Below are 21,751 nucleotides of genomic sequence, written 5' to 3' on the forward strand. Positions count from 1 at the left end.
ATGCATGAATGTAAAGAGTTCGTAAACAACTTCTGCATAGTTTGCTTAGCACCTAAAATTAACATACCCAAGCCCAAGGGTTTCTGGTGTTGTGGTAAGAAAATGCAAATTGAAGACGACACGTCAGCACAATGTTACGAGTGTGGTAAGAATATTCGTAATGCTGTACCAAATGCCACCAGAGAGCAGTATTACGCTAATGGAGGCCGTAAGAAGACCCCATACAAAAGAATAAAATACTTCAGAGACTGGATGAGTCACATTCAAGGTCATCAGCCAGTATATTTAGACAACGAAGTAATGGAAAGAATTATAGACCACTTAGAAGAGCCAACGCCACAAAGCCTGCGGAAAACGCTAGAAAAATTAAAGCTAGGGAAATATTACAAAGCTATTCCCTATCTTTTGTCTGAAATTACCGGTAAGTCTATTCCTGAGGTTTCTGATATGAGCAGAGCCGAGTGGATGTTTTGTCAGCTGAATAAGGATATTCCTTATTACCCTGATGTAATCTATGAAATATTTTACAAAATTGACCCCAACCACCCCCTGTTAGAATGGATTCCAAGGCGATGATGTAATTAAGTCAATTTGCATATGACAGTTGGCGTTCAATATGCAAATAGAATCCTGTTACACTCTTTTCAAAGCAAATCTTTACTGAGCGAGTTTTCTTTGAAGCTCTTCTTTTGCTTCTTGGTAGATCTTTTTGCGAGATTCCTCGGAAAGATCTCTTACAATTGTTTTTTTATTTCTTACATCCGACTTTAATTTCTCATACTTTTCCTCTTCAGCTAGAATAAGCGAGAATTCTACATCATCTATCTTTCTGTCACACAAAGCCTTTGAGACAAGGTCAGTGATAGTATTTACTTTAGCCTTTGAAAGAGCTATTGTCGTGTCATGCTTGGATATTTTGCTTGACAACTGTTTCATAATGCCTGTTGTAACAGCGGAAACGATGCCGCAGGCGGCGCCGACGCTAGCTAAAGGAACTCCAACAATTACCCCAGGTCCAGTAAGCGAAGTAGCAACGCCAGTGCCTGTTAACGCCACGGACATGGAGCCGGAAGTTATCGCGATTTTATGTAAAATGCTTCGGGCTCTGACGTACTTTTTTTGGACTTTTTCATAGTGTTTCGTTTGCCCTTCCAAGTAAGCCAGGATTAGATTTACCTTATTCAAACGGAAGTTCTCGGCATTCAATTCATTAGGTAAATCAGGATAGAGCGGAGGTGCTGATGCTATAACATCCATTATATATATAATGTACGACGCTTTTGGGAATGATATACACGACAACCAAAATTACTGGAATTGGAGAGAATTTAGGAAAAGGTTTCCACATGCGGGTGCTAGTAAGTTCGAAAGAAGACCCGATGGGATTTACTATAACGGTGAAAGAATGTACAGCAATGAGGATTTAAAACCTACGCTGGTCGATCAGGTGAAGCATTTACCGGTTGTACAGCCTAATTTTCCAAGGGATTTATTAATGAATAAGGAAGATTACCCATTTTACGATGCTGAAGGTGGCGTAAACGAATTTGAAACGATGGTAACGTTCCTGAAGATTTCAGTGGGTAAGCAATCATTTGACGTAGTAGTAAGGAATATCTATGGGGATACGATGTTAAAGCATACGTCAGGTAAAGAGGCCAGGGAATGGTTAGCAGGACCCAATATGCGATATTGGCCACAGCAGTTAAACTTTGCTGTCTGGGCTGCCACTAAAGGTTGTGGTGTTGCCGCGGACATGTTCCACATTTCATTTATGCGGTTTCACGTTGCCTTTACGGTAAGGAGGTTGTTGAAGGAACTTAATGTACCTTTACCGGGAGAGAAGGCATTTAATCCATTGAATAATCGATATGACGCCGCAGCCCTGGAAAGGTTAATTAATGAGTTCAAACCACAGCAAAAAGATTTTCGTTACAAAGAGGGTAAGACGCATGGGCTGGGTATAGTTTACGTTTGGGGTGCCAACGGTGAGAAGCCAGCCGACTACGGACATCAAAATACCCAAGTAATGAGTTAGAGTTCGGTGATATGGGCGGTGATAAGAGTAATAATTCATTAATTACCAGAATCCAATCGAACTACCTCGGCACTTGGGATCCATTCGTGTTGATGAAAGGAAAAGGTCTAAGAAACCTAGCCAGGATTAACCGCAGCATTGAAGCATTCGTGTACTGTATCTTAGGAGCGCAGGTAAATACCCGCAGCCCCATCGTTGGATCCCAAGGTGCTTCGCGGGAAACGCAAGAAGAATTCCTAACTTTATTTGAGTCAGCAATAATAGAGAACGACATATCCAAGTCGGTGCAGAGATATCAATTAGCGGTGCAGCAGTCTAAAGTGCGACTGGATTACGCTTTGTCGCCTGGTTGTTGGTTAATGCCAAGTAATTTGGTTATTAACACCAATTCCGTTGTGGGTTATAACAATAAGCTGCAGCGAGCTACCAAGGATATGAAGTTTGGGATGAATGACGTGAACTCTGACATGACCAAGAGCATTCCTCACTTCGTAGAGAAACCAAAAAAAGAGGTAGAAAAACCATTAAAAAAGGTGCTGCCAAAGAAACCAGTAAAGAAGGTTATACCCGAGGAATATAACCATAACTTACTAAAAGCCGGCTTAGCAGCTGCAAGCATTGGTCTGAGCTATTATATATGGCGATGAACAACCCCTACATGGCTGGAGTAGATTGTGTTTATACGACTTACACAGGCGAGAAAAAATACACCCAGGCATCTTGGGTTAATGTCACGGGGATGTCCGTGAATTTGAACTACTCGGGAAAGAAGTTAATCCTTTGTAGTATTTGCATTGGCGCGAGTAGTCATGCCAACGTAGGATTTCGTTTCTGCGACGACAATGGAATACTGCAGCCCATGCGCGTAAAAGATAATAACAGGGAGCCTACGCATTTCTCCGTAGAGCCGCCAGCGAATAGCACCGAGAATTTATCGGTTTGGACTTTACACATGGTTACTGATTGCCATGGGAAGGTAAAGCTGCAAATGCGTGTAGATGATACTGGGAGCGTTTGTGTAAATAGCATAGAAGATCAAAGAGATGCGGCTTATAATCACAAGACCATAAGCACCTTGACGGTAATAAGCCTTTAGAAAAATAACCTTGTTACCCCTCAAACGAAGGGAGCCTGTTTTTTTCCTGTAATATATGAATCCACATTTAAGTGAAATGCGCTACGTCCACTATTTAGACGTGAAGGAGTACGAAGGACATGAGTGGTTCGATATGGGAATGTGGGTTAAAGTTGGTGGACCTGCGTTAGTTATTTGCACCATTTGCATTAACACGGGAATTACCGCGAACGTAGGGTTTAGACTCGTTGATGAAAATAACGAGCCTTTGCCTTCCTATCGGACTTCTTCGAACAGCAGAAGAGCTGTTCACTTTTCGATGGAGCCAAACAAAATTAGCTTAGAAGACTTTAACGCCGGTTACGTTTCATATGATAGTTAATTGTAAATATGCTAAGTTACAAATATTTCCCGATGATGCTACCAGCGATGGGTCGATACTTAGCAACGCAAGGATAAATAGCATTGGTATAGGTAGTAGCATTACCGACGCAGTTTGGAGTCATAAGCCTATTTCTACTATAAGCGTGCTGCCGCTAATACCAAATTATCAAGGCGGTGTGAATACTATCTTTACTTATCCCCCGTCGAGGACGCTTCGGAGGCTTGACGATGATAAGCCCCCAGTAATACATAAGGATAAGATTAACCCTTCATTTTCTTTAAGAGTACCACGCCAATAGCTACTACCAAGATCCAAACGTTATTCCCCACGAACTTCAATAGTTCTCCGCCGGCCCTAAGTGCCAAGGAAACGACCGAACCCAGCAGCCCAGGCAAACCGGCTGCCATCTTTTTTCCCAAGTCCGTTAGTCCATTGCCTAATTTTTTTACGCCTGCGCCTGTAGCCTTAAGCGCGGTCATAATAACTCCTACTACGCTTGAAATAGCGACCGCGAATGCCAGTGGAATACCATACTTTACCAGAGCTCTTTTTACCTTTTCCTTAGTAGTAAGCCCCAGCTCCCTTTCCAGGTTTTCCTTTTGCGTATGTAATTCCGCAAGGCGCTCCTGAAGGGTTTCTACTTCCTTTTGGGCAGCTTCCCTTTCCTCTTCGGGACGATTTTGGTCCGCAACTACTTCCTGCTGCCGCTCTATTTGCCCCTCCAGGTCTTCGACGGCCTGTTGAAGTTGTCGTATTCGTTCCTCCGCCACTGCCTTGTCCGCCATTACTTGCCTTTCTCTGTCAACAGACTCCATCAATTCTTTTCCCAGACGCTGTAGTTCTGCGTCTTTTCCCGCCGATTCATTCAAAGCAGCCCTTAGCTGATTTCTTGCGGCGCTTTTTTCTTCCAACAGCTTAGAAAGCCTAGCTCTAAAGTCTGCAATTTCGGCGACATGGCTTTCAGTTGTTAACCTACTTTGTTTCATGAATTCGTCTTCTAATTCTTCTATACGCCCCTGCAATGCTTGGTTTTCCTCCTGGACGGCATTAAAGTGACTATCGACATTACCCCCTTTCTTGGTTGCTTCGTCGAGTTGTCGCCTAAGGTCGTTGATGGTTACCTTATTTTCCTGCATTTCCTTTTGAAGTGCTTCCTTTTCAGCTTTTACCTTTTGCAAGAAGCTCACCAAGCCTCCAGTCGCGTCGCTATCTTTTGGAAGTTCTTCAAGTTGTTTGCTTTTTTCCTCTTTGACGGTCTCTAATTGGTTGAGTTTTTCCTGGCGCTCCTCTTGCAGTCTGATTGCGGATCTGAGGGCATCTTTGTAGCCAGGCTTCGAAATACCTCTAATAAAGGTCCTTTGAGCAACTTTTGTTTCCTCTTGAGTCAAAGTGCTTAGCATCGTCAAGTTGGGCGTTCCAAGCGCATTTGTGACTCCTTTTGGAAGCTGGTTGTTAAGCAGGCTGGTATTTCTCCTTTGATACAGGTTGTGCCATTTTTCCCTACCCGATTCTCTAACTTGAACCTGCCCTTTGTCTCCTGTTTGGAAGTCCAAAGTAGCCAGGTTTATGTTTGGGTATCGCTCTCTTAGGTCATTGAGGAGGTCCGCTGTTAAGTCCGACCGCACGCCAAGGGATTCCATTTGTAAGTATTCTGGAATAGGCGTGTGGGGGTTCTTAGACCTAAATTTATCTCTCAAGGAACGCATAGCATCGCGGGCCCTGACGCCATACTTGCTCAGCAATTTATCAAAAAGGCCTCGGGGGTCTACATTGTCATCAGGAAGCAGGGTTTCATATTCTTCGTCGTTAATATCGACTTGACCTTCTTCAGTGGTGGGATCAAAATCTGTTCCTTCTACTTCCATTATATATGATAAGCTCAAAGTTAAACCCCAATATATTACCTAAGCAGGTTGGCGGACTGAAAGCAGAACGCACCTTTCACCGAGTCACCTTTACCCCCAGCAGCGCTAGACCTGGAGAAACGCTGTACGTAGGTGTGCCTCGACTAACAGATAACCTAGTCTTAGTTCCTGGCACCTTAGCTTTAAGGTTTGATTTGACGGTGCAACCTACCGTCGCAGATGAAAGGATTATCGTTAACAACCTTGGTCGCAACATCGTCTCAAAGATGCGAGTAAAGTTTGCCGGGGAATCCCTCTTAGACTTAAACAACTATGACCTATACACCACCTTACAAAGATCTGTGGTTGACTGCATTCGAAAGGGCACAAAAGATAGAGCAGGGTATTGGTAGCAGCAATCTTACGTAAGGTTAGGACTCCTACCAAGACACAACCTACTGACGGCAGCGGAGAAACCGCAGTGGCAGATGCAAAGGCCATTAAGACAGCCTATGGTACTAAATACGTAATACCATTGGACTTTGAGGCTATTACCAGCCACGGAGTTTATTATCCTAGACAGTTGAGTGAGTTGCAGTTTGAAGTGACCTTAGCCAACATAACTAACATCATTGGCGGGTTAAGCACTGCGTTGTCGGGAAGTATTCCTCCATATGCCATTACCAACCTGGAATTGCAGTATGAAACCATACATTCCGAAGATTTAGCACGCAGCGCTGGCATGGAATACAGCTCCGGAAAGGCTTTCTTGTACGACCACGCGGTAATGTACAAAACCTTTAGTTTCCTGGATAAGACAGACGCGGTAATTACTCAGAGCATTAATTTACCACGTCGTAGTCTTACAGGGCTGATGTTGGTATTTATCAAACCTTATGAAGCCGGTAAGCGCGACTCTGAAGCCTTTCATAACCCCAACATCACCAACGTCGGGATTAGCATCAATGGAGTTCCAAATAAGGTGTATTCGCAGGGAATGAAGCCCTCAGACATCTACAGGGAAATAAAAAGAAAGTTTGGGGATCAAGTTGCACCCGGCGAGTTCTTTACCGATAAGTATGCATTGTGGATTGACATGCGAACCACCAACGACGAGGATTTACATGGGCAGGGATTGCGTCTGGTAAATACCCAGGACGGCATTACCCTGGAAATCAAGCGTGACCCAAACACTAGCGCAAGTGACTCAGACAAGATCAACGCATACGTCTTCGTTGTCTCTGACGCGCAACTGACTGTAGAAATGAATCAGCTAAAGAGCATTGCATATTAATGCGCTTCCTTAACCAAAAAAATATCTCTTACGTATATAATGCTTCGCGTATTCAAAAACAACAACACCAAACTGCAATGCATAGTGCAAGGCGATAAACTTTATTTCAAAGCGAAGGAGGTGGCTTTGGCGTTGGGTTACGTTAACTCTAGGGACGCAGCTAGAGCACACGTCTCAGAGGAAAACAAGGTAACTTTGGGGTCTATAAAGGGTGTCAATCTGACTGACACCCTTAATGCGCAACCACATACCGTTTACATCACTGAAATGGGTCTTTATGAGTTAATATTCGGATCTGAAAAGTCCGTAGCTAAGGAGTTCAGAAAATGGGTGTTAGGCGATGTTCTCCCTACCCTCAGGAAAACAGGTAAGTATGAAATAGAGCGGCGCTTTGACAGTCCTAATAAGTTAATATTCAAAATAGAAAATGAATTTGACCTGCATAAGAAGGTCGTAAACTACATACGTCGATTCCACCCTATCCTACTGCTGGCACCAGGTCTTGGAGAACTACAGGACTCAGCTAGCAAAAGAATAGTATGTTGGCAGAAAGGTTACCAGGCAGGTCAGCCTGACATCTTAGTTCTCAATGCACATAAAAAATATAATGGGTTATGCTTGGAGTTGAAGGACACCTAAGGGTAACGGCGTATTATCCTCAAAACAAGAGGCATTACTCGCACAATACGAAGCAAATGGTTACCTAACTATGGTGTGCAATGATTACGACCTTATATGTAGGGAGATCGACCATTACGCGGAAGGCATTCGCGTACCTTGTCCTTGGTGCATTAAGGCTTTTAAGACGCAGGAGGCGTTAAGGACTCACCAAAGAATATTTCATAGATATAATGATAGTTGAACAGACACACTGGCGTGAATTAGTCCAAGGCATTTCATACAGAATAAAAAATTATGTTGTGTTCGAAGACATTAGCCGTTTAAGGTTGGTCTTGGAACACGACGGTAAAGAGTGCACACTGTGGGCACCGGACTGCGTGCGGTATGTCCTTCAAGGTGAGGAATTCACACACATACGCAGCTATGGTAAGGTCAGCGGTCGATGGAAGTTCGACGTTGAAAGGAAGGTAGATGCTAATCCTCTGTGCGATTAGAAGTCATCCTCATGGGCGGTTAAGTATTGGTCTGCTACGGCGGACCTCATTTTTTCTGTTATGTGGTAAGCGGATACGGTAATTAAGACGCCTCCTACGAATGCTGCGATTTGAGGAATCATATATCTTTCTCATTTTTCCAAGCCTTTCGTACCGCCAGGTAATGATCTAAAGGACGTGGTCCGTCGTATAGACAGCACCAAATATGTTGTCCGCTCCGTTGACAGCCACAGCGATCGCAAATAGCCTCCCAGTGTTCCCTGTCCTCCCATTTAACGCCCTCAACGTCGTCAAAGCCTACAAAGGTTTGGTCAATTTCCTTCTTACGCTTTGTCAGCGCCCGGGAGGTTTCAAGGGGGACAACAGCGTTCGGCTATGTCACCGTGGGTTTCGCAGGCAATACCTTCTAGGTGGTAACGGCGGCAGCGGTACTTATGCCAGTTCTCTTCAAAGAAGGGCTCATCACAGCGGCGGCAGCAGTTCTTTAGACAGACTTTGTTGTCGCGGTGATATTGTAAGGCTTGGAGGGTGGACAGCTTTTGACCGCAGTTACCGCAAAGGGTGCTTATGGTCTTTTGACGGTATTGCAGTCGCTCCATATACATACCTTACAGATCCTCTTTGTAAACTAAAGTTCTTTGTGTTTTAGGATCTGTGGGACACCAATGCCCAACAAAGGATCCTTCGGGGAATACCTTATTACAATGAGGACAGGTGTATTTTTTCTCCTCACGAATTATGCAGTCGGCAGGTAGTTCACATGTAATGCAGTCCATATATTGAAAGGGTAACTAGAATTCCTCCCAGGCTCCTGCGCCTTAACTTTGATGTAGTATATCGGTGATGTAAGGAGATCTTAATAATATCTTATTATTCTTTCTTAGGATACGTTACGTAAAGACTTATTTTAGGGTCCTTCATATTATCCTCTTTTTATTCATCATATTAAGTAATGTTAATAAGATATCATTAAAAGAATAATAACCAATCATTAAAACTAAAGGCCCTAAGAATATTAGCCTAATAACATTCAAAACATTAAGAGAATAATAACCAATCATTAAAACTAAAGGCCCTAAGAATATTAGCCTAATAACATTCAAAACATTAAGAGAATAATAACCAATCATTAAAACTAAAGGCCTTAAGAGACCCTACCCTATCAGCAACAACGAAGTAGGATCATTAATAAGGCATAAAGAACACCCTACTATAATGACGTGCAACGATTGCAACAAACGATTCAGTTCCTTACAGCGACTTAACTATCACACCGAAAACAAGGTCTGCTTTAAGCAACGCGCAGCAACGACATGCGAACATTGCAATAAGACCTTTACGACCAGCCAAGCTCGTTCCTACCACGTCAAAAACAAGGTCTGCTTTAAGCAACGCGCGACAGAAACGACATGCGAACATTGCAATAAGACCTTTGCTACCGCGCAAGCTTGTTCCTACCACGTCAAAAACAAAGTCTGTCGCCGAAACAACGCACACAACCTTACTTGCGAAGAATGCTACAAGGTACTAAGCTCTCCTCAAGCACTAGCATACCACATGGAACACAGAGTCTGCCTCAAATCTCTTTGCAAAAGCTGCAACGCATCCTTTGAAGATGCCTGGCACAAATACAGATGTAAACGATACGACCTTTCAGAAGTCGTCTGCGAAGAGCATGGCGACGTAGCAGAACGTTGTTGTCCAGTCGACACGGTAAGGCAATTAAACAACCAGAAAAAAGAAATAGACGACCTCTTTGTGAACTTCGACGTCACATTTGAAAAGGTCGCCTGGGAGAACGTAAACTACTGGAACGACACTTGCAATAAGTGTGGCTGCGTCAGGAAGGAACAACACTTGTGGCAGTGCTTATACGATCCATCACAAGCACGTACTTTCAGTTGCTATGCTGAAATGCGTATGAAAGATGCGCTGCTACAGAAGGCGGAAATGCTACGCCAGCAACGACGATGAAGTCGCCTAAGGATGCCATTGCGCGATGGACCTAATTCATTTCGAGGTTCCTTATCGTTAACATTCTATAGAGGATATTGAATGAAGTCCTTAACGGACTCCGTAGCCCAACCCACTATTGTCAAAAGCGCACCAAACCGTTCTGCACGCTTCAGACTACACATTTCATCATACAATTCCTGCACACGCTCTTTTAACCGATCTATTTCTTCCCTTTGTATTTCTATGGTGTTTTTTTTATCCTTTGCGTCGGCGGTCATTCTTCTTACTGCTTCCACTGGTTCCATCTATATATGAATCCAGATCACATGCCTTGTAATGCTCTGATAGTAGGACCCACCGGCTGCGGAAAGACCCAGTTCATCGTGGAGCAGCTATTAGGGCCCTTTAGATACCGCTTCGACTACATAGTGTTATTATGCCCCACCTACGTGAATAACCGCACCTGGGAAGGCATAGGAGTGAAAGATGACGACTTCTTCGTAGATATTTTAGACCCTAATGAGTTATCCAGCCATTTGAAGTTCTGGCACAAACAATTCCCTAAAGATACACAGACTTTACTCATACTGGATGACATTGCCTGTGGAGACGACGTAAAAAAGCGCACCTCCGAATTAGTGAAGCTCGCTTTCAGCGGCAGACATGACAATATTAGTGTTTGGTTGCTCTCGCAGCAGCTTACCAGTGTCTCTAAACCCTTCAGGGAAAACATAGGCTCCCTGGTCGTATTTTATACACCCAGTAAGTCTGACCTGGAAACCATCTTAAGCGACTACGGCGGTGAGATATCCAAGGAACAGTTGCATGAATACATGCGGCATTTAAAGACGCACCAACATTCCAAGATGACCTTCTCTTTGAGGTTTCCGTATTCAATAAAGATCTCAGATCTTTAACTCCTAATGTATATGGAGATTGAGCAGCTCTTAGATGAAGTCCCCACACAGTTAGACGAAAGTAACCTCAAGGAACAACTCAACATCCTTGTGTCTTTGGGGAAGTGTAAAGAAATGATAGGCAAGGAACTTACCCATGAGCAAGTTAACAAGTTGTCAGAAGAGGAAGTCAAAAAGTTCCATAAGAGGTACGAGGCTGCCCTTGCAAGTAAGACCACGGACGCCGTCGCAGACTCCGCTATCCGACTTGCGACTAAATTGCTTGGACTTGCACTGCCCATAGACGATGTGGAGCAACTGCGGAAGGACATAAGTGAGGACTATGTCATATCCCAAGAACTTAAAATAACCTGCGGGTGGTTGTCTTTGAAGTGCGGTAAGTTAATGGCAGTAGCCTCTGCGGCACTTCACGTAGCTCAGCACGTCAACTTGAAGGAGGTACTAGGTTCCTTCGGAACATCTTGGAAGGACTTCAAGAAGGATAGAGAAGTCGAAAAGGTCTTCCAGGCAGCACTTGCTGATGATCAAGTCGCCTCAAGTACTTAGTCAAGTCGTCCTTAAGTCGTCTTAAGTACTTAGTCAAGTACTTAGTCAAGTCATTGTCAAGTACTTAGTCAAGTCATCCTTAAGTACTTAGTCAAGTCATTGTCAAGTCGTCTTAAGTACTTAGTCAAGTCATTGTCAAGTACTTAGTCAAGTCGTCTTAAGTCATTCTCAAGTACTTAGTCAAGTCATTGCCAAGTCGTCCTTAAGTACTTAATCAAGTCATCCTTAAGTCATTGTCAAGTCGCCGTCAAGTTATTATCAAGTCCTTCAAGTCCTTAGATATAAGATGAGTGGCACCGAAGAACAACCTCAGGAGGAGCAGAAGATTACCAAGCCTAAATCTGCAGGCAGAGTTGCCGCGGGAAAGAAGCTCGCGGAGATGAACAGGAAGAACAAAGCCAAAAAAGAAGAAAAGGTGGAGGACGAAAGCGAATCCTTTTGGAATCCCGGCTATGTCATCGGCGCGTTAGGAATTGCTATAGCAGCAGGCAGCTTTTACTTACAATGGCGGAATATGAAGCCAGAAGTAAAGTGGGAGGCCCCAACATATCACGCACCTGTGGAGGTCAGAAAAAACAAAATCCCTGAAATGGAATGACCTTCTCGCTTTGTAATATAATGTCGACCGCGTTGTTGAAAACTGTTGAAGAAGCAGCTATCATTACTTCCATCGTTGCGGGTATTGGTTGGGTAGGTAAGAAAGTGCTCAAAGAAGACTTTACTGAAGACCCAAGCAAGAGCTTCGCTAATTTCGCTAAAATGACCGCTGCCGTAGGCGGGGCTATCATGGCAAAGAATTACCTACGAAAGGAAAAGTACCTGCCTAACATATAATGGTTAGCTTAGTCGCAGGTGGAGTTATTGCAGCTTTAGCATTTACAGGAGCTAATTATGGCGGTAGATATCTGGATAAATTAGTTAGCGGTGATAAAAACGCAGAATCTAACGCCGAAAGAAAAAGGCACGACTTAGCGCTGGAGAAATATCAGCGGGACGTGGCGGCTTGGAATAAAAAAAGACAAGCCTACAGGGATTGGTTGGATAAGAATTACCAAGACAAAATGCAGGCGGATAAGAACTTCGAAAACACAGACTACGCCTTCAAACTTTATTCGCAGGCGCACCCAACAGTGGTGTTAAAGAAGCCTGACTTTAAGAATTACTACCAGCCTTCTAAGAAACAAAAAAATAGTGAGTTGGTCTTCGTAGGAGTCGCAGGGCTGGCAGGAGGCGTGGCCTTGGCGTATCTAATATAATGATCGTCTTTTTGGAAAGCGACAAGAATGACTTTACCACTTATCTGAATCCTCCCATCCGCGCGGAAAGGGTTCGGTTGGTTAGTTGCTCTTTGTACAATTCTTGGTATAATTTAATTGATGGCTTTGTCGTTGACAATGCCGCCAAACCAAAAATACCAGATTCCCAATACACACCTATAACACTGGCTAAGGAGCTAGCAAAGCATGGATATACTCTTACCACAGGATTACCCCATGAAATGACATTTAAGAAAAATAATGGAAGCGCTAATTTGAAGGACAGTTCATTGGTAGAACTCCTGGGTCTTACTAGTACCACGATAAATAACGGCAGTACATATGATGTGAAATGGAAAGTCGCATCCTCTTACGAAGTCTATTGCGACTTGATCCATAGTTACAACAATGGAGAAAAGTCTTCTCTTATGTCCAAGTTTCTACCCAAAGGTAATCCATTTGACCTGGTAGAATACACCCCCATTTCTTTGAGCTATGACTTGTCTAATTTGGTGGAAAGCATAAACATCACCATTAAAGTGGACGGAAAGACGGTGGATTTTAATGGACGTAAGATCAATCTTGTTTTATCCTTCGCTTGAATCAAGCGAAGCGCGATTCTATTCATATAATGGGCCGAACTGAGGACAAACTTAAAAGGATTTACTATGGGCCTGAAGGCTATTGGAAAGGAGCGTCGGCTATTAAAAAACTCGCGACCGCGGCCAGGGTATCAGATGAAACGGCTAAGAACTGGCTAAGAAAACAAACCCTCTGGCAGGTTTATCTTCCCGTGCCTAAGTACATTCCCAGGCCCAGCTTTACCGTAAATGCCCCCAATGAAGTTCATCAGGCGGATTTGCTCTTCTTACCGCACGACAAGGTGAGAAAGAAGACCTATAGGTAGGCTTTGACCGTAGTTGATATCGCAAGCAGATACAAGGACGCCGAACCCATAACCAGCAAGGATTCTGGGGAAGTCGCAGAAGCCCTAGGTAGGATTTATAAGCGCGTCTTGAAATGGCCTAAGCTGCTGCAAGTGGATGCGGGGACAGAGTTCATGGGCGTGGTTACTAAGACCCTGAAAGACCACAGCACTAAAATTAGGAGAGCCGAAGCTGAGTACCACAGGGGTCAAAGCATCGTCGAAAGATTTAATAAAACCTTGGCCGAGCGTCTCTTTGGGTACCAGTATTGGAAAGAGCTGGAAGATCCCTCCAAACGCAACAGGGAATGGACTCAGAGGCTCCCCCAGGTCATCGCGGCTTTGACCAACGAGGCGGCCAGGGCTACGGGAATAAAACCCAGAGATGCCATAAAAAAGAAACACGTGGAACACAAGTCCTACGTCAGAAGTTCGAGGGCGGTCGGACTGAAGGAAAAAAAGCTACCCCGCAACATAGTGGTCAGATACCTCTATCAGCCGGGGGAACTCGAAGGTGGCAGTAAGAGAGCCACGGATCCTAACTGGTCTTTGGAAACGTATGAGATTTCAAAGTCCGTCACCAAGGAAGGGCAACCCGTGTTGTATTACCTAAATGGCCCAAGTCGTGGATTTGTCATGGAAGAGCTGCTCATAGTCCCCAAAGACTCAGAGTAGCGCAGCTCCACGCGCCCGATTGCACTCTAGGCATGTCAGTCTTACGTTGCCTCTGCAATGCCCGCGTTCATTATTTATACGATCCACGGAGAACTGCTGATCGTCATTCGGGTCAAACCTCCATAGTAGAGGTATGTTACATTTGGCACACCTTGCCCCTTTCTTATAGACGTCGTCCACGCATAGGTCGAACGTCATATTTTTTTCTTCGTCGTGGCGCTTGTAGCGAAGGAGTTTCTTCGTAATGTTCTCTTTGGCTACGTCTTCTGGGGTCTTATCGTAACGCAGTTGCGGACCCCAAGCTCTTTTCAATTGCTTGGCGTATTCTACGCGGCTTACGGCGGTGTACATTAAGTTACTCCAACACAAACGCTGGTCTATGATCCACATCGTTTCTTTTACGGTTAATCCCTGGGCACTATGTACCGTCATGCAGTAACCAAGTCTCCAATCGGGGTGGGAAGTAATCCTTTCTACGTCTTTCATTAGCACCCAGGCTTTATCGTGGGTAACTGCGTTCTCTAAAGTAATGTCAGTGCCAGGTACCCGTGCGTCTCTTTTCTGCATTCTGGTATCTCGGGGCTTATAGCAAGCGGGTACGAGATTAGTGGGGAATCTTTCGCGGTGAATATTTAACAGATCTTTTTGAATACGGGCCTGAGAAGCACGCTTACTACTTAAGACAACATCTTTGGGGTTCCAGGCCTGTATGAATTCCTCATAGGACTTGGCTCGTACTCTCTTACGGAGTACTTTACATTGCTGAGCGTCTGTAAGGCCCCTTAGTTCCGCTTTGAGGTTCCTTACTTGATCCTTGCTACGGTAATCGGTGTTAATTTCCTCTGCGTAATCTACCATTCCTTTTAACCATTCGTGGGGCATTTCCCCTGCTATTGGGGGTGGCTGGCAAGGATCTCCTGCGAAGATTACCTGGCACTTACCTTTTAGGAAGTCTACGAACTCTTTTAGGATTTCTAAGGGCACAGTACAGATTTCATCCCATAAGATCACAGGAGGAATATCATGAATAGCTTCTGGGACCCATTTAGTGCCATTCCAACGAAAGAAACTATGGTAAGTTTGTGCTTCAAAGCCCTTAGCGGCGAGTTCGCGTTCTAAACGATGTGTAGGAGTTAATACGGTTACTTTAGGGAATAGTTGCAGGACTCTGGTAGTCTTACCACTGCCTCCTGTTCCGTAAAGATAAGAGAAGCGGTGGTAAGAAATGGGGTCTGTGACACTTGGTAATGGTTCCTCAGTCGGGGTTACCGTTCCTTTAGTATGATTACCGTCGTAGGTTACTCTTGCTCGCCAGGCCTTTATCTCTTCGTCCTTGACCCTCCATTGCCCGCTTTCTGCTAATTCGTCGTCGGTGTAGAACTCTTGCACCTTTTCAAGCACTGCAGGTTTGACGTACAAAGAGTCAGTAGCTACTCTTGGAATGTCTTCCTTGTCAAACCGCAGCAACATCGCTAAGAGATTAATGTGGGCGTAAGCTAACATGCTAGCACGCAGATGGTAATACTGCGGTCTGTGGTCTTGATAGTAACACAAGGCATTCCATTGTTGCAGGGAATCTGTGAAATGATCCCACTTCTCTACTGACACCATTGAACCTTGGTCGTGAGCTCGTTGCACGAGGAAGCTTAATTCTCCTTTATCTGTGATTAAGCGGCGTTGCATGTGCTTCTCCCCTTCCTTTGCGCCCTGAGTGAACTTACCAATAACTATGCGGGCGGTAGCATTGTCTTCTGGCAGCCATTTGGTAAACTCCCGACGACATAATATTGCCTCATGAGCAGCGTACGTAAGGAGTTTCCGTTCTTCAAGGAACTTTAATAGCGGCACAGGGATCCATTCCTTTTCTTGCAGATGCTTCCCATACCACGCGTAAATTATGGGATGTAATCCCTCCTTTAGCTTCCAGCTGGTCAATCTAACGAATCCTGTCGCTGGGGCATCGTACGTACCATCCAAAGCTACCCTAAAGAATTGGCTGCCCGGATGTCCGTAACGGTCATAATACTCTTTACAATCTCCTAGGCCTTTGAAAGACGCAGGGTAACAATGTTTCATATCCAGCGAGACATACTCGTCCTCGTCGTATTCCATATTCCAAAGACCTCCGTGACCATGTTCTATGCAGGCTTTTGGAATTGGAAGGTCGCTAGGAGTCGGCTTCCAGCCATTACGCTTCTTTGCGGCTAAGAAGTCCAGGGAACGAGAACTTAATACTTCGGGAAAATCTTCACCCAGGTCTTCACAAACGCTGTCTATCTTCAGCTGTTCCATTTCGGGTCTATACAAAGTACCGTCTTGTGTCATAAATTGCTTACCTTCTGCGTCCATTAACCAGATGGAATTCTCATGAACCAAGTCTGCTAACGGAGATACTTTGTAGACTGAGGTCTTAACCTTCTTAGGAAACCTTAGTTCCCGCCAAGCGTGCCCATTATGTTGGTAGATAACAATAGGAGCTCCTCTACCTCCATATTTGTGAGTCCCAGAGTAAATAAACCCGTCTGTGATATCTTTAACGTGTATACGCCGCTCTAATGCCACTTCCAACTTCTTAATATTGGCTATGGTTCCTCCAGTCTTGCGGGTAGAATGCTCCCACTTTCGAATGGCTTCTCGGCGCTTTAAGGTTAACTTACCACCACGGGAAGCATCTTCAAAGAATTCCCGGACTAGCTTACCAACACAGTTACCAGGATGTCGCATTGGTTGTAACTTCTTTTCATCTGGCGTGGGCATTTCATACGCCCCGTAAATTACCACTGTAACAGGGTAAGCAACCTCATAGAATAACATGTCAATTCCTTCTAATGCTCCCGGGTTGGTAGCCTTACTTAAGACGAACAGGTTCTTTTTACCAGACGCTCTAATGGGATTGCGGCCCCTTTCAATAATCCATTCCCCGTCCAGATACTTTATAAAGGTCAACTCCAAACGGTAATTACCCTCGGGCATTAGGTCGATTATCTGTTCTGCTCTTTCCTGCGTCATAGTCTCATCCGTATTACCTTCCATAAATGTCGTAAAGGCAAAGTCTGCGTCTAACCTGTCCAGAACCTGGGTTCTAAGTTTGCGCACAGTCTTGTTCTTGATACTTTTGATGGTATCCATTATATATGACGTATTTTATACTTCGTTTGCAGTACCCAACAGAGCAGCAGTAAGGGACTTTTCGCGGAATTTCCGTAAATCTGCTGTACCCGCGTTCGTAATTTCCCGGGTAAAACCCGCAAATATACGGCATCAATCGCGAGTCCCCCTTACTGCTGCTGTCTTTCACGCTCTTTTCTCTTTGTTCATTCGTGAAGTTTTGACTCAATTTCCTTTGTATTTCACGTTCATTTTCTCTTTGTTCATCCGCCAAGTTTTGCCTCATATTCCTTTTTCTTTCACGATCATGTTCTCCTTGTTTATAATCAAAGTCCCGCCTGGATTTTCGTTCTCTATCTCTCTCTCTGCTTGCCGCTTTTCTTTGGTGAGTCCTTCGTCTTTGCCTTCCTTTTTCACGCCACCAGAGTTTTTCTTCTTTCGAAAAAAACTCTTTTACTTCTGGCCTTTCTTTTTTGGCTTCATTTTCCTCTGAGCTTTATTTCGACATATCGATTTCGGGAAGGGGTTCCATCGTAAATAGAGTAAATATAAATATAAGCTTGAATAAAAAATTGTGTTGTTATCTTTCGGTATTTCTATACGTGTGTAAGACGTTTTTTTACAAAAGTTTAATTAGCCGGATTTACCTTTATGTGTACCCGGATGTTGCAACGCGTCGACATTCCCGCCAAAAAAAAAAAATCTAACCAGCCAATCGGAATGCTTGTGTACACGCCCGGACGGACGGACGGACGGACGGACGGACGGAACTCTCGATTAAATTATGAGAGCGAATAATCATATATATATAAACTTTAACTTCTACTCACAAATCAGTTTATATATCATACGGCTGTTGTTTTATTTCTTAAGTGTATCATATCATTAAATTCAATTTTATAGATATGAACATGTACATAAGATGATTGTGAATGAGCGATAATATCACGTCAAGTATATGTACCCGGCGAAACAAAACACATCTATCCGTCCAGTCAGTGTTCAGAAACATCTACTAACAAATCAGAGTATATATTATACGATTATTTTTTACATCTTAATTGTATTTTATTATAAATTTGATTAATAAATGTAATGTAGATACAATAATTGTGAAAAAGCGACTATAATATTACGTCAAGTATATATACCGGGCGAAACAAGTTTGAGAAATTGATGAAAGACCTATTCGTATAATCTGTTCAGATCTTTTCAAAAAGACCTTTCTATGGATTAAAGTTATTGTTTCCTAAGATAAGCTTTCGCTAGAAGCAAAACACGGCATTAAAATTTGAAAAACATTGCATATTTGGCACTACACGGGCTTACCCATAAATTCCCACCTCGATACTGGGTGTTCTAAGAAGCAAAGGGGAAAAATGTCCATGTTAGCCCACAGAACGATTTTTCAACTTCAATCTCCGCCCATGCGAACTCGCTGCGCCCGATCTCCTTCTCGATTCAGCCAAGTTTAAATATATTCTACGAAATATGGACCTATCAAAGTTCATCTTACCCTGCGAGCAGAGTCTCCTTTGAACTCCTCTACGGGAGAAGTATAAAAGACAGCGCATTAGCTACCACAGCTAGTCCTAGTCAGAAGATTACCGCACAAATATTTAGTTTATATTATTCGATGCCGTTATCCAAACGATTCGTCAACTGGATAAGATTTACCTTTTCTGCGGTCGCCACATGTGAATTCAGTGTGTTCGATGTGTTGTTCATACAGTGGAACCCCGTTAATAAGGACACCGTTGGGACGGACTGAAAATGTTTTTAGTACAATAATTGGTACCATCTCCAGACCACCACAATTAGGCGTCTGACCTTTCACCCATAACAAGTATTTCTTCATTCATTTCCAAGAATATTGATCGACTGACAACAAAGCAGTGTTGTTTGACAGATAAGGAATATTGGCACATAAATACACTGAATTCCTTTGTAAATTGAGGTATTTCGCTAAGCCAAACATGTTAAAGACTACATTGCTACCTTCATTGCATTGATGCTAGTGAACCCGAGAAGAGTTGGTAAGTTTAATTTAATTTGTATGCAGCACCTTTATGACTTACAGCAAGAATAACAAACGCGAGCGCATTCCATGCAAAGGACATCCATGTGTTACTGACTCATTGCTTCAAGGGAAATCGCGAAACACAAGTATTGCACAGCCCAGATGCACAACCGTGTTTATCTCCAGCTAACATTTAATACTTATACCAAGGGCGCTAGGGCAAAAATTGGTGTTTTTTTAGCCGTTAGACTCTCTTATATTGGTGTTTTTTGGACGTTAGAAACTGTTTAAGAGCGACTTTCTGTAAGGATCGACCAAACATCGGCACAAGTCAAAAAATCGATTTCGCTCATATTTGGTTTTTAGATAGCCCTTAGTGTAAAATAAATCGAGGTGTTGTTAGTTTTGAAAAAAACATTTTTCCCCCACGAAATTTACGAAAATAGATTTCGCCCAAATGCAGGGGGAAAATGACCGACGAGGTCAAGGAATTTAGTACGAAAATAAGCGCATCCTACAGCTAAACTACTTAACAATTTTTTCGGTTGGTACTTTTTACCGAAGGAATAGGTATTCCTCTTGCTTTTCGTTGTATTTATTCTAGAATATTTGGCGATTTAAGATTCGAAATAATTTTTCTACCGTGTACACTTTTTCCAAAGTTTAAAAATGCAAATCAAGGCCTTAAAATACTGCTTATAAAAACTATGTGCGGAGATACCAAATTATTCAAAACCTACACCCAGAGGATTATCTAATGTATTTCTATCAGATTCACAAGAAAAATCTCTGGGCAAATCATTTTTAGCTTTCCGTTGAGGTCTTTTTACGATCTCTATTTCGCAATATTTCAACCGTAAACAGCTTGTTGCGTTACCTCCACCGACGTGACTATGATTTCAATTGCAATCATTCCATCGCTGAATTTTGCTAGAACTAGGGGAGCAAACCAAGAAAAAGACATCATAGTAATATCCAACACATTTCAATTGCGAAATATTGACATATTTTATCACATACTTTTTTAACTCATTCTATTGCGTGACACAAAGCATGCTTTGTCAGTAAACGGAACACGCAGATGAAAATCGAACAACAATAACTTTCAAACTAAATATATCAGTGAACTAACTTTATTTTACTTAGCAGCTCTTTCATTGTATTTTCAAAATATGGTTTTACTAATCCAGTAGCATTTAATAATAGCAATTTCCTTCAATAAACATTGTTTTGATAATGCATGAAACTAACATTGAGTTGACTGCCGCAATGATTAAAATCACGTGCCATCTTTCCATGGGAAAGTTCAGCAAGCACTGTATAAACATAGAAGTGGTTTGTTCATTTTAATAGTTCTATATTTGGAGGTCCGCGTAGCTATGATCGAAAGAAACAGAAATAAGTCAGTCGAGTCGTTACCCGTCAAACGCAAGAAGCTATATCAGACAAGCTCGAACAACTAGGCAAGTCCTGTTCCTGCTCTTGAGATAAAGCTGGTATAGATGAAATTGCTTCTCGGCTTCTAGTGAAGAAGATATATGAAAATTGCATTCTGACAAAAATACGCACATTGTGGTAGTTTACCAAATGTCAAAAGTAGTACGTAGGAGGACTAATAGTCCTCCTACGTACTACTTTTGACATTTGGTAAATAACGCTAACTTGATAAAAGTATCCTATATTCAATAACAAATACCAATACCCCAAAGGAGGGTTTGACATTGATTATTATTTTTAAATCTTTTTCCTTGTTGTGTCATCGTGTTGAATAATTAAAGTAATCTTTCACACCAACCCAGGCATCCATCTCTCTCGCTGGAGTACTTCCCGGTAACTTCGACCGAGAAGTACTGGAGCAAGTCTAAGATCTATATTAATTATCGTTTCGGAGATAAATGTATACACTTATTTCAATACAGTTAGTCACCAAAAGCTAGAAAGCTGAGATCACTGATAAGAGCATCATGGGAAACTTTTCATATCAAGGAAGCATATATATACAAAGCTTTTTTAATACAAACTGCAGCTCGATGATGCTCAGAAGAGGTGAGACTATAACCGGTAAAAAATTCGCAAGTCCATGAACAGTTATCGAGCGGTTGAACGTGTAAAATGAATCTACCCCTAATCCTTGTCGGCCTCAGCTTTATAGCTTTTCGGGTGACTAACTTTCTTGAAATAAGTGCATAAACTTTTTATAGACAGACAAACATATTTTATTTGGCGTTTTGTACATTGTTGCACATCAACTTAGTTCCAAATAAGTTAGAGTGCTCACACCAAATCCGTGAAACAAATACTAACTTTTAGCACTAAATAGTGATAATTAAACAATAGAAAAACAAAGGATTCTGTATGAAATAGTACTAATTAGTACTATTTAATGTTCACGGTTTTAGTGCGTGCACTTTACGAGTATATACGTATGTTTATGTATGCGCATAATATCTATATTCACATATTCCACACATACACGTCATACGTACATATATATTCTGTATATATAAATGTTCATATAATTGATTCGATAAAATGCGTTACTAATCCTAATCATCTTTATGCAATATTATAAAAGTATTGATTGTTATTTGTTTTGT

At 42.7% G+C, this 21,751-nt stretch overlaps 1 long non-coding RNA gene across 1 annotated transcript; it reads left to right on the forward strand.

Annotated features, from left to right (window-relative positions):
* The first annotated feature begins 1,539 nt into the window (after positions 1 to 1,539).
* LOC148905643 (uncharacterized) lies at positions 1,540 to 8,667 on the forward strand. The gene is made up of 2 exons (XR_016121648.1): positions 1,540 to 1,583; positions 8,401 to 8,667. It is a non-coding gene; the product is annotated as an uncharacterized LOC148905643 (long non-coding RNA).
* The last annotated feature ends 13,084 nt before the right edge of the window (positions 8,668 to 21,751 follow it).

The sequence above is a fragment of the Actinia tenebrosa genome, unplaced genomic scaffold (assembly GCF_029948245.1).
Source record: "Actinia tenebrosa isolate PJP-AT-01 unplaced genomic scaffold, QUT_ActTen_1.0 PGA_scaffold7__59_contigs__length_16204524, whole genome shotgun sequence".
NCBI lineage: Eukaryota > Metazoa > Cnidaria > Anthozoa > Actiniaria > Actiniidae > Actinia > Actinia tenebrosa.